The 9,676-nt window shown below is 44.0% G+C and overlaps 1 protein-coding gene across 1 annotated transcript in view; it reads left to right on the plus strand.

The window, feature by feature from the left end:
* Nucleotides 1-1,013: 1,013 nt before the first annotated feature.
* The window catches only part of LOC143963911 (olfactory receptor 6N1-like), a 27,483-nt gene continuing 18,820 nt past the window's right edge, over nucleotides 1,014-9,676 (plus strand). Inside the window, exon 1 of the mRNA XM_077473647.1 lies at nucleotides 1,014-1,082. The gene's annotated coding sequence lies outside the window, so the exon portion shown is untranslated. The remainder of the gene's footprint in view (nucleotides 1,083-9,676) is intronic.

Here is a 9,676-nt window from a genome sequence, read left to right on the forward strand (position 1 = left end):
GCCATGTTCACTTATCTCTCAACTGACATCCTGAAAGAAAGCCAGCAATGAGACCAGCGTGAAGACAGGGATCTGGTCTCATCATTGGCAGTGGCACAGAACATATAAGCATAGAATAGTCAAACACCATGGGGCAGAGGAGACACTGGGGGAGGAGATGGCATTGGGACATTGGGCATTGGGCCTGACATTATGCAACAAAGGGAGGAGGAAGTAATTTGTGAATGATAGTGATCAGGAGCTTGTCTGCCAATGATCATATCCATTGATGAATTTGCAGACTCCGAGGTACAGTTCTGCTGTAAGTTCATGGTTACTGTAGCAGTCATGAGCTTACAGCCTAAGAAAATGCTGCCGCCATGAGGGTTATGGACATGGTGGGCTACAGGCGGTTGTGCTCCACTATAAACCTTATATCTGCTGCATAAAAAGTGGTAAAGCATTCCCGTCTCACATATTTGTTTTTGAACATTACCCTTAATCACACCTAAATTAAACAATCTTCTGGCTGGTCTATGATGTCCTGGATCCTCTTCTCCTTGTGACTTTCTTCAATATTGCAGAAAGCAGCATTATTGTTATGAAGTCAGCAGCACAACTTTCAGCATTATTGTTTTGTAAACCCAGAGCAACATGGTGGTCCACCCTAGGTTTCTGGCAGGACAGTGCTGGAGACAAGTTGAGTACTTGTGTTTTTTTTGTTTTTTTTTAACTTGATCTGCTATTTACTTTTCATTAACTTTTTTTTTTTTTTTAACTGGAGTTCTTTTTTAAGCATATTAGCATTTTAAAAGAAAAACAAAGTAAAAAAAAAATAGAAAAAGAGAAAATAACACACTTTCAGTTGTTAATAATGATAATATAATTATATTGCTGCTTGTTTTATTTTCTATCATGAAGAAAGGACAAGAAAGGAATAGAAGCATCAAGGGCTTTGGCTTCCCATCGGACTTAAACATGGCTCTGGGTACTATAAATAGAGGGGAGCTTTGAAATCACAATAACTTATTTCTACAATGCTTAGTGAAGAACTGCCGTGTCAAAGAAATCTAAACCAGACTCTGGAACTACTGCTATAGATGGTATGTGGATGATATTAAAGGATTGTAGTGTCTCTAATGCCACATACACATGGTCGGACTTGCCAACAGGATAACCTCCATCGGCATTTCCGACTGAAAAATTTAGAACACGTTCTCTATCTAAGTCCATTGGAAATTCCGACAGAAAAAGTCAGATGGGGCATACACACGGTCGGAATAGCCAACCAAAAAGCTCCCATCGGACTTTTTATGCATTTTAAGTTCTTTTTGCATTTTGCTGATTTACTGAAAGTCCATTAAGGCTGGATTCACACCTATGCATTTTTTAATACTTTTTGCATTTTGCAGATTTGCACTACAGTCCATTTAACATGGTTTCCTAAGGAACACGTTCTGTAGTGCAAATCTGCAAAAAGCCCTAAAAATGCATAGGTGCTAATCAGGCCTTAGGCCCGGTTAACATCTATGCATTTTTGAGTGCATTTTCAGTTTTGCAGAAACACACTACAGTCCATTTAACATGGTTTCCTATGGTTCACGTTCACACCTGTGTATTTTATGGAACGGGCCAGGGACTTTTTTCTGGTTTTTGGTTCAAAGGATCAAACACGTGTATTGAAAAACACAAAATGCACCTGGAATATGCAAATTGCAACCTGCAGAGATGTGAACCAGGCCTAAAGATGAAGTGCACCATTTATGCTTTATGTGAACCTGTCACAAAGGTCACAGAATAATGCTTGACACTAAGACATAGAAAACTGGAGGCTGTGGCAAAACTTTTGATCGTGTTAGGATTTCCGAGGCCTCTCTGAACCTGGATTCTTTACTTAGTTATTTAAAACTTGCTGGTTGTTATTACTAACAAAAGTTCATTATTATTTATTTTTTATTTATTTTTTGGGGATTGTGATAAGCTTAAAGGGGTTGTATAGGTTTAAAAAAAAAAAAAAACATATCATATTTACCTCCACTGTGCAGTTCGTTTTGCACAGAGTGGCCCCGATCCTCGTCTTCTGGGGTCCCTCAGCGGCTGTCTCGGCTCCTCCTCGCAAGAGCTAACCCTCCTCTGGGAAGCGTTTTCCCAAGGGGGTTAGCTTGCGGGTGCTAGGGTTGCCACGTTTTCTTTAAGCCAAACCCGAACACTTTTGTGGCACAGGGCACACTTTTGTTTATTGCAGTAAACACTATAGACCTGGGACACATTTGGGTGCCCCAAGGAGGGTAGCCATGTAGCGCACAGAGAGCGCCAGTGGGTGTGGCCAAATTGCTCTTGCTGACATCATCACCTCACCCTTCAGTGATGCCAAACCGGCCCCCAAACAGCCGCCCACAGTGGCAATAGATTTGTTTATGACTAGCTCGGTTACTTGGGGAGCCAGAGCCTGGTCTGAATAATGTGTCCGGGTTTCAGGTGGACTGAAACACAAATACATGATTCAAAACCGAACTGTTCGGGTGAATCCTGGACAGGTGGCAACCCAAGCGGGCGTGCCCCTGTGTGATAAACTTGGCCCCACCCCCAGCGTGCCACGTCATTGATTTGATTGACAGCTGCTGGAGCCAATGGCTGCGCTGCTATCAATCATCCAATAAAGAGCCCACAGGAGCTGGGGGAAAGCAATACAGGATCGTGCCCACGGAGATTCGGGGCTCAGGTAAGTAAAACAGGGATGAATTAAGGTGAAAAAACACAAAGCTTTACAACCCCTTTAAAGTGTAGCTATGGTCAAAATAGAAAGTAACATACATTATATAGTCATGTAAAAAATGTAAGCACATTTTTATTAAAATAGTGCCTACTGATACTGTATATTGAAAAATTAGATATAAAATTGACTTGGTGTATTCCTTCTCACAATCTTAATTTACCAATTTGCAGATTTGTCACAATAAACAAAACAATAAGCACACCTCTACATTTATCACCACTTCCAATCTATAAAAGTAGAATCTGGTGTTCCAGATAAGATGCCAATGGTTTGAGCCTTTTTTTAGAGGCAATACCAGTCTTATTTGACTCTCAGATATCTTAAAAATGTTTTTTTGTTTTTGCTACTGATGTGTCTGGGGTGGGGTCATCATTCTGAGATTAATAGAGCTCTCTAATGCCACGTACACACGATCGGAATTCTCGTCGGAGAAAGCTCTGATGGTTTTCCCGACGGTAACCCGATGGAATTCAGCTCTAGCTGTCTTGCCTACACACGGTCACATCAAATTCGTTTATAACGTGGTGACGTACAACACGTACGGCAGGACTAGAAAAAGGAATTTCAATAGCCAGTAGCCAATAGCTTCTGTCTCGTAGTTGAATCTGAGCATGCGTGATTTTTGGCGTGTCGGAATTGCATACACGCGATCGGAATTACCGATAGAAAGTGCTATCAATTTTTGGCTGGCGGAAATTTGGACAGCTAAATTCCGATGCAGCATACACACAGTCCCATTTTCCGATGAAAAGCTCTCATTGGTCTTTTTCTGGCCGGAATTCCAATCGTGTGTACGCGGCATAAGGCCCGAAAAAAGAAAGAGACAAATGCTTTAGTCTGGGAAAGGATTTAAAAAGATCACCTATTTATTTATAATCTATTATTCCATGGAAAAAAAATCTACAAGAGTTGTGGAAGTCAAATGATTGCTAATTTGTTCAGGCCTGTCTGACCCAGAAAATTCAACCTAAGAGCTGAGCATTTAATTATAAAATATTATAGAATAGAATGGAAAGGAATAAAATAATACAATAAAACAGAATAAAATAAAATAGGATAGAACAGAATATAGCCGCCTTCCAAAATTCGAATTTTTAATTGATTAAGTTAAAAAATAATGAATATACAAAGCAAATAGTTATATAGTTAGTCAAAAAAGACACAAGTCCAAAAAAAAATAAAAAATACAATCCCATATACACAATCCTTCACCCACAGTTGATCCAGAGGAAGGCAAATCATAATATGCAGAACAAATTCTGAAGACAAATCATTCTAATAAAATGAATATGATGAAATTAAATGATTAAAGTAGAACTATAGGCAACACTTTTTTTTCCACTTTGGATTAAGAGAGGAAGAGTTGTAACCCCTGTGAATTTATTTTCCACCATCTGTGTCCCATTGTGGAGATTTCCCTTCACTTCCTGCCCCATAGCCAAACAGGAAGTCTTTGAAAATTAAGGGATTTTCTTGGGGACCCCCAGCTCACCAGAACTAGTGTCCCCATCGTTAGATTTCCACTCTATTACTTATCTCGGGACAACCCAAAATGTGAGCTTTTCTTTAACGTTCAATGATAATTAGGGATGAGCCGAACACCCCCCTGTTCGGTTTGCACCAGAACCTGCGAACAGACCTAAACTTCGTGTGAACTTTAGAACCCTATTAAAGTCTATGGGACTCGAACGTTCACAATCTAAAGTGCTCATTTTAAAGGGTAATATGCAGGTTACTGTCCTAAAAAGTGTTTGGGGACCCGGGTCCTGCCACAGGGGGCATGGATCAATGCAAAAAAAAGTTTTAAAAACGGCCGTTTTTTCAGGAGCAGTGATTTTAATAATGATTAAAGTGTAATATTCCTTTAAATTTCGTAGCTGGGGGGTATCTATAGTATGCCTGTGAAGGGGCGCATGTTTCTGGTGCTTAGAACTGTCCCTGCACAAAGTGTCAGTTGTGCAGGAAAAAAAGTCTTTTAAAATCACTTGTGGCTATATTGTCGGGTCCCGTAATACAGAGAACACTCAATGAGTGTTCTCTGCATTAGCCGACAATTCATTCATTCATTGATAAAAAAAAAAAAAAAAAGCGTGGGGGTTCCCCTAAATTCAATTACCAGGCCCTTCAGGTCTGACATGGATATTAAGGGGAACCCCGTGTCAAATGTAAAAAATTTTTTACGTGGGGGTCCCCCTAAATATCCATAACCAGACCCTTCAGGTCTGATATGGATATTAAGGGGAACCCCGCATCAAATTTTAAAAAAAATTGACGTGGAGGTCCCCCTAAAAATCCATATCAGACCCTTTATCCGAGCACGCAACCTGGCAGGCCGCAGGAAAAGAGGGGGAGACGAGAGAGCGGCCCCCCCTCCCTCCTGAACCGTACCAGGCCACATACCCTCAACATTGGGAGGATGCTTTGGGGGTCTGTGACCCCTCAAAGCACCTTGTCCCCATGTCGATGAGGACAAGGGCCTCATCCTCACAACCCTGGCCGTTGGTTGTGAGGGTCTGCGGACGGGGGGCTTATCAGAATCTGGAAGCCCCCTTTAACAAGGGGACCCCCAGATCCCGGCCCCCCCCTGTTTGAAATGGTAAGGGGGTACAAAAGTACCCCTACCATTTCACAAAGAAAGTGTCAAAATGGTTAAATAAGACAAACACACTTTTGAAAAATTCCTTTATTAAAAAAAAAAAAGATTCCCGCCCCCTCTGATGTAACGCAGGTTTCCGTTACATCAGAGGGGGCCGGGTCACCCACACGTCACTGGGGAACCCCTAGCTTCCCTCTCCAGCGTCAGAGGGGCGGGGTCAGGTGACGGGTGGCCCCGCCCTTCTAATATAAGAAACGTCAGCCTGGGATCTCTGCAGTGTCTCCAGGGTTGTGAGGGTCTGTGGGCGGGGGGCTTATCAGAATCTGGAAGCCCCCTTTAACAAGGGGACCCCCAGATCCCGGCCCCCCCCCTGTTTGAAATGGTAAGGGGGTACAAAAGTACCCCTACCATTTCACAAAGAAAGTGTCAAAATGGTTAAATAAGACAAACACACTTTTGAAAAATTCCTTTATTAAAAAAAAAAAAGATTCCCGCCCCCTCTGATGTAACGCAGGTTTCCGTTACATCAGAGGGGGCCGGGTCACCCACACGTCACTGGGGAACCCCTAGCTTCCCTCTCCAGCGTCAGAGGGGCGGGGTCAGGTGACGGGTGGCCCCGCCCTTCTAATATAAGAAACGTCAGCCTGGGATCTCTGCAGTGTCTCCAGAGTGGAGACAGAAGAAGGATGTATGGACAGCGCTGGACTGAGAGATCCCCCGTCGCTGGATATGATCATCCATCGCTGGACCCCGGAGACCCGTCGCTGGATAGCAAGAGTGGATTAGCACCGCTGGAATCTTTTTTTTATTTTTTTTATTTTTAAATGGCCAGGGTTGTGAGGATGAGGCCCTTGTCCTCATCAACATGGGGACAAGGTGCTTTGAGGGGTCACAGACCCCCAAAGCATCCTCCCAATGTTGAGGGTATGTGGCCTGGTACGGTTCAGGAGGGAGGGGGGGGCGCTCTCTCGTCCCCCCCTCTTTTCCTGCGGCCTGCCAGGTTGCGTGCTCGGATAAAGGGTCTGATACGGATTTTTAGGGGGACCCCCACGTCAATTTTTTTTTTAATTTGATGCAGGGTTCCCCTTAATATCCATATCAGACCTGAAGGGTCTGGTTATGGATATTTAGGGGGACCCCCACGTCAATTCTTTTAAAAAATTTGACACGGGGTTCCCCTTAATATCCATGTCAGACCTGAAGGGCCTGGTAATTGAATTTAGGGGAACCCCCACACTTTTTTTTTTTTTTTATCAATGAATGAATGAATTGTCGGCTAATGCAGAGAACACTCATTGAGTGTTCTCTGTATTACGGGACCCGACAATAGCCGCAAGTGATTTTAAAAGACTTTTTTTCCTGCACAAATGACACTTTGTGCAGGGACAGTTCTAAGCACCAGAAACATGCGCCCCTTCACAGGCATACTATAGATACCCCCCAGCTACGAAATTTAAAGGAATATTATACTTTTATTGTTTCACTTTAATCATTATTAAAATCACTGCTCCTGAAAAAACGGCCGTTTTTAGGACAGTAACCTGCATATTACTCTTTAAAATTAGCACTTTCGATTTCTCCCATAGACTTGTATAGGGTGTTCCGGCTTTTCGAATTTGCTGCGAACAGCCCAAATTGTTCACTGTTCGCTGAACAGGCGAACAGGCAATGTTCGAGTAGAACATGAGTTCGACTCGAACTCGAAGCTCATCCCTAATGATAATGGTAAACAGAACAAATAGAGAAGGTGAATCTTGTTAATGGGGGCACAGACAGCAATAAAAACTGACAGAGGGGCTGTTCCCTCACTATTCTGTCTAAAACAAACAAAAAAAGTTTTGATTATACTTTTGATTAACAAACTAATCCGAAACAAAACACATTTTTCCATTGTGTACATCTCTAATTGAAAGAATCCTTCATCTCATTCTGATCTTTCCTTCTACCAATATGTTCCTTATGGTACTAGTGTATGCAGAAAAGCCTTAAAGCCCCATACACACTATATGATATTTTATGCAGATTTTTGTCTTCGGATTTACCAAAACCATGTAGTGCGAGGGCCTGCCTCATTGCATACAAATTGAAACTCCTAAGGTTTGACCTCATATTATATAGTTTTGGTAAATTTGAAGGAAAAAATCAGCAGAAAAACTGATAGCGTGTATGGAGCTTTATGTCGCGTACATATTTCCGACAACAAATGTTCAATGTGAGCTTGTTGTCAGAAAATCCAACTGTGTGTAGGCTCCATCGGACATGTTTGAGATTTAGTTCTCAAATATTCCGACAACTTGTCGGAAATTTCAAGCGTGTGTATATAATTCCGATGCACAAAATTCCACGCATGTTCGAAATCAAGCCGAAGAGCCGCACTGGCTATTGAACTTAATTTTTCTCGGCTCGTCCTAAGTGTTGAGCATCACCGCGTTCTTTGAGATTCGGAACTTCCGACAACATTTGTGTGACCGTGTGTATGCAAGACAAGTTTCAGCCAACATAATTTGGAAAAAAATCCAGGATTTTGGCTTTGGAAAATCCCATTGTGTGTCCGGGGCATTATTGATGCCTCTCCCATTGTCAGTCTGAGTTCTAGTATAGCGGATTAATTTCTGGCAAGATCAACAGGTATTGTCTGTAAAAATGTAAATAAATGCAGCCACCACATTCAAGGACTAGTAAGCTTCATATCTTAAATTTTGGTTATTGGAGGGCGTGGCTTAGCGGCTGATGTAGGAAGACGTGCTTACCTTGAGCTCCGCCGGCCATCCGTGATTCCATCCTTCCAGTCTGCCCTGAAACGCAGTTTTCGGGGCCCCTACCTCCTGCCACGCTAGGTGAAGCATCCCGGACCACCGCGGTACATCCCGGGACCCCCGCTGTGATGTCCAGACGCCATACCGGAGGGAAGGGGCTGGCGGACCCCCCAGGCCAAGATGGCGCCGGCGCGCGGCGTGCAGCCAAAGACCAATACAAGGAAGCAGCACAGAAGCTCCTCTATGGCGGTAAATCATACAAGGATGCCCTGGCTGGCCAGCCCTCTCCTCAAGCTACCCCTGGAGGCTCTCCTGAGGCAGATAACACAGTCCCCTTGGAGGATGAGGATGGATTGTCCGCAGCATGGCAAACAGTAAGTACACCCAGGGACAGTGTTAGGCCTGAGACACAGGCCATCCCCTCCCCAGTGCTGGAAAATGAGCCTACACTAAGGGACATATTCACTGCTGTCACCTCCTGTAATAACTCTATTGCAGCCCTCTCTGAGGACATTAAAGGGGTTAAAGCTGAAATAACGTTTGTCCGCCATGACATGCAAAAGCTCAGGGAGAGGACGGCTGCATTGGAAGGCAGACTGAGCACAGTAGAGGATGACCTGGCCCCCATGCAAAGGGATCTAAAATATAATTGCCATCTTACTGAACAGCACGCTATGCGACTTGATGAGATGGAAAATCGCATGAGACGCAATAATATTCGCGCCTTGGGGATTCCAGAACGTGTTGAGGGTAAAAACCCGGTAGACTTTATTGAAAATTGGTTGATTGCCACCTTTGGTAAAGAATTCTTGTCACCGCTTTTTGCAGTGGAACGTGCCCACCGGGTGCCGTCTCGCCCCCTACCTCCGGGCAATCGTCCCAGGCCCTTCTTGTTTAAACTCCTCAACTATAGAGACAGGGACACCATTCTCTCTAAAGCGCGAGGGTTGTCGGACAAGATGGAGATTGAGAATTCCAGGATTTCACTATTTCCGGATTTTTCAGCAGAGCTCCAGAAAAAGCATGCAACATTTCTTGAAGTTAAGAGACGCCTTCGGGACCTTGACGTTCAATATGGAATGCTATATCCAGCCAGGCTCAGAGTTACGGCCCTGGGTTCAACGCACTTTTTTGATCGCCCCGCGGCGGCAGCACAGTGGCTTGCCCAGGAATACAACGCACTCAAAGCCGCCAAACTTCAAAGATCTCCTCCACGCTAACGGCACTTTCAGACAGGCTGACTGGACTTCCACTTTTGCAGGACCGGCAGAAGGCTGAGGTTTTTGGTTCCACTGTAACCCTACTAGAACTACAACATGCCTGCATATGTGAAACCCCGTTTGTCATCTGGGAGAGTCCTCTCTGGGTGTTTCCATGGCCTTCCCCCAGCCCCCAAGTTTCGGATGGGGCCTATTATTCTACTATCTTTTCCGTGTGTGAGCCCCATGGGCTTTAATACAGAAGATGCCACGGTTTTTTGCTGTTTAAGGCCGCGTACACACGCGCGGACTGTTCGCCCAACTTTGTCCGTCCAACAGTTTCGGCAAACAGTCCGCTCAAACTTAGCAT

Source organism: Lithobates pipiens, unplaced genomic scaffold, assembly GCF_037356315.1.
Source record: "Lithobates pipiens isolate NorthernLeopardFrog02 unplaced genomic scaffold, aLitPip1_a1.2 Scaffold_8, whole genome shotgun sequence".
NCBI lineage: Eukaryota > Metazoa > Chordata > Amphibia > Anura > Ranidae > Lithobates > Lithobates pipiens.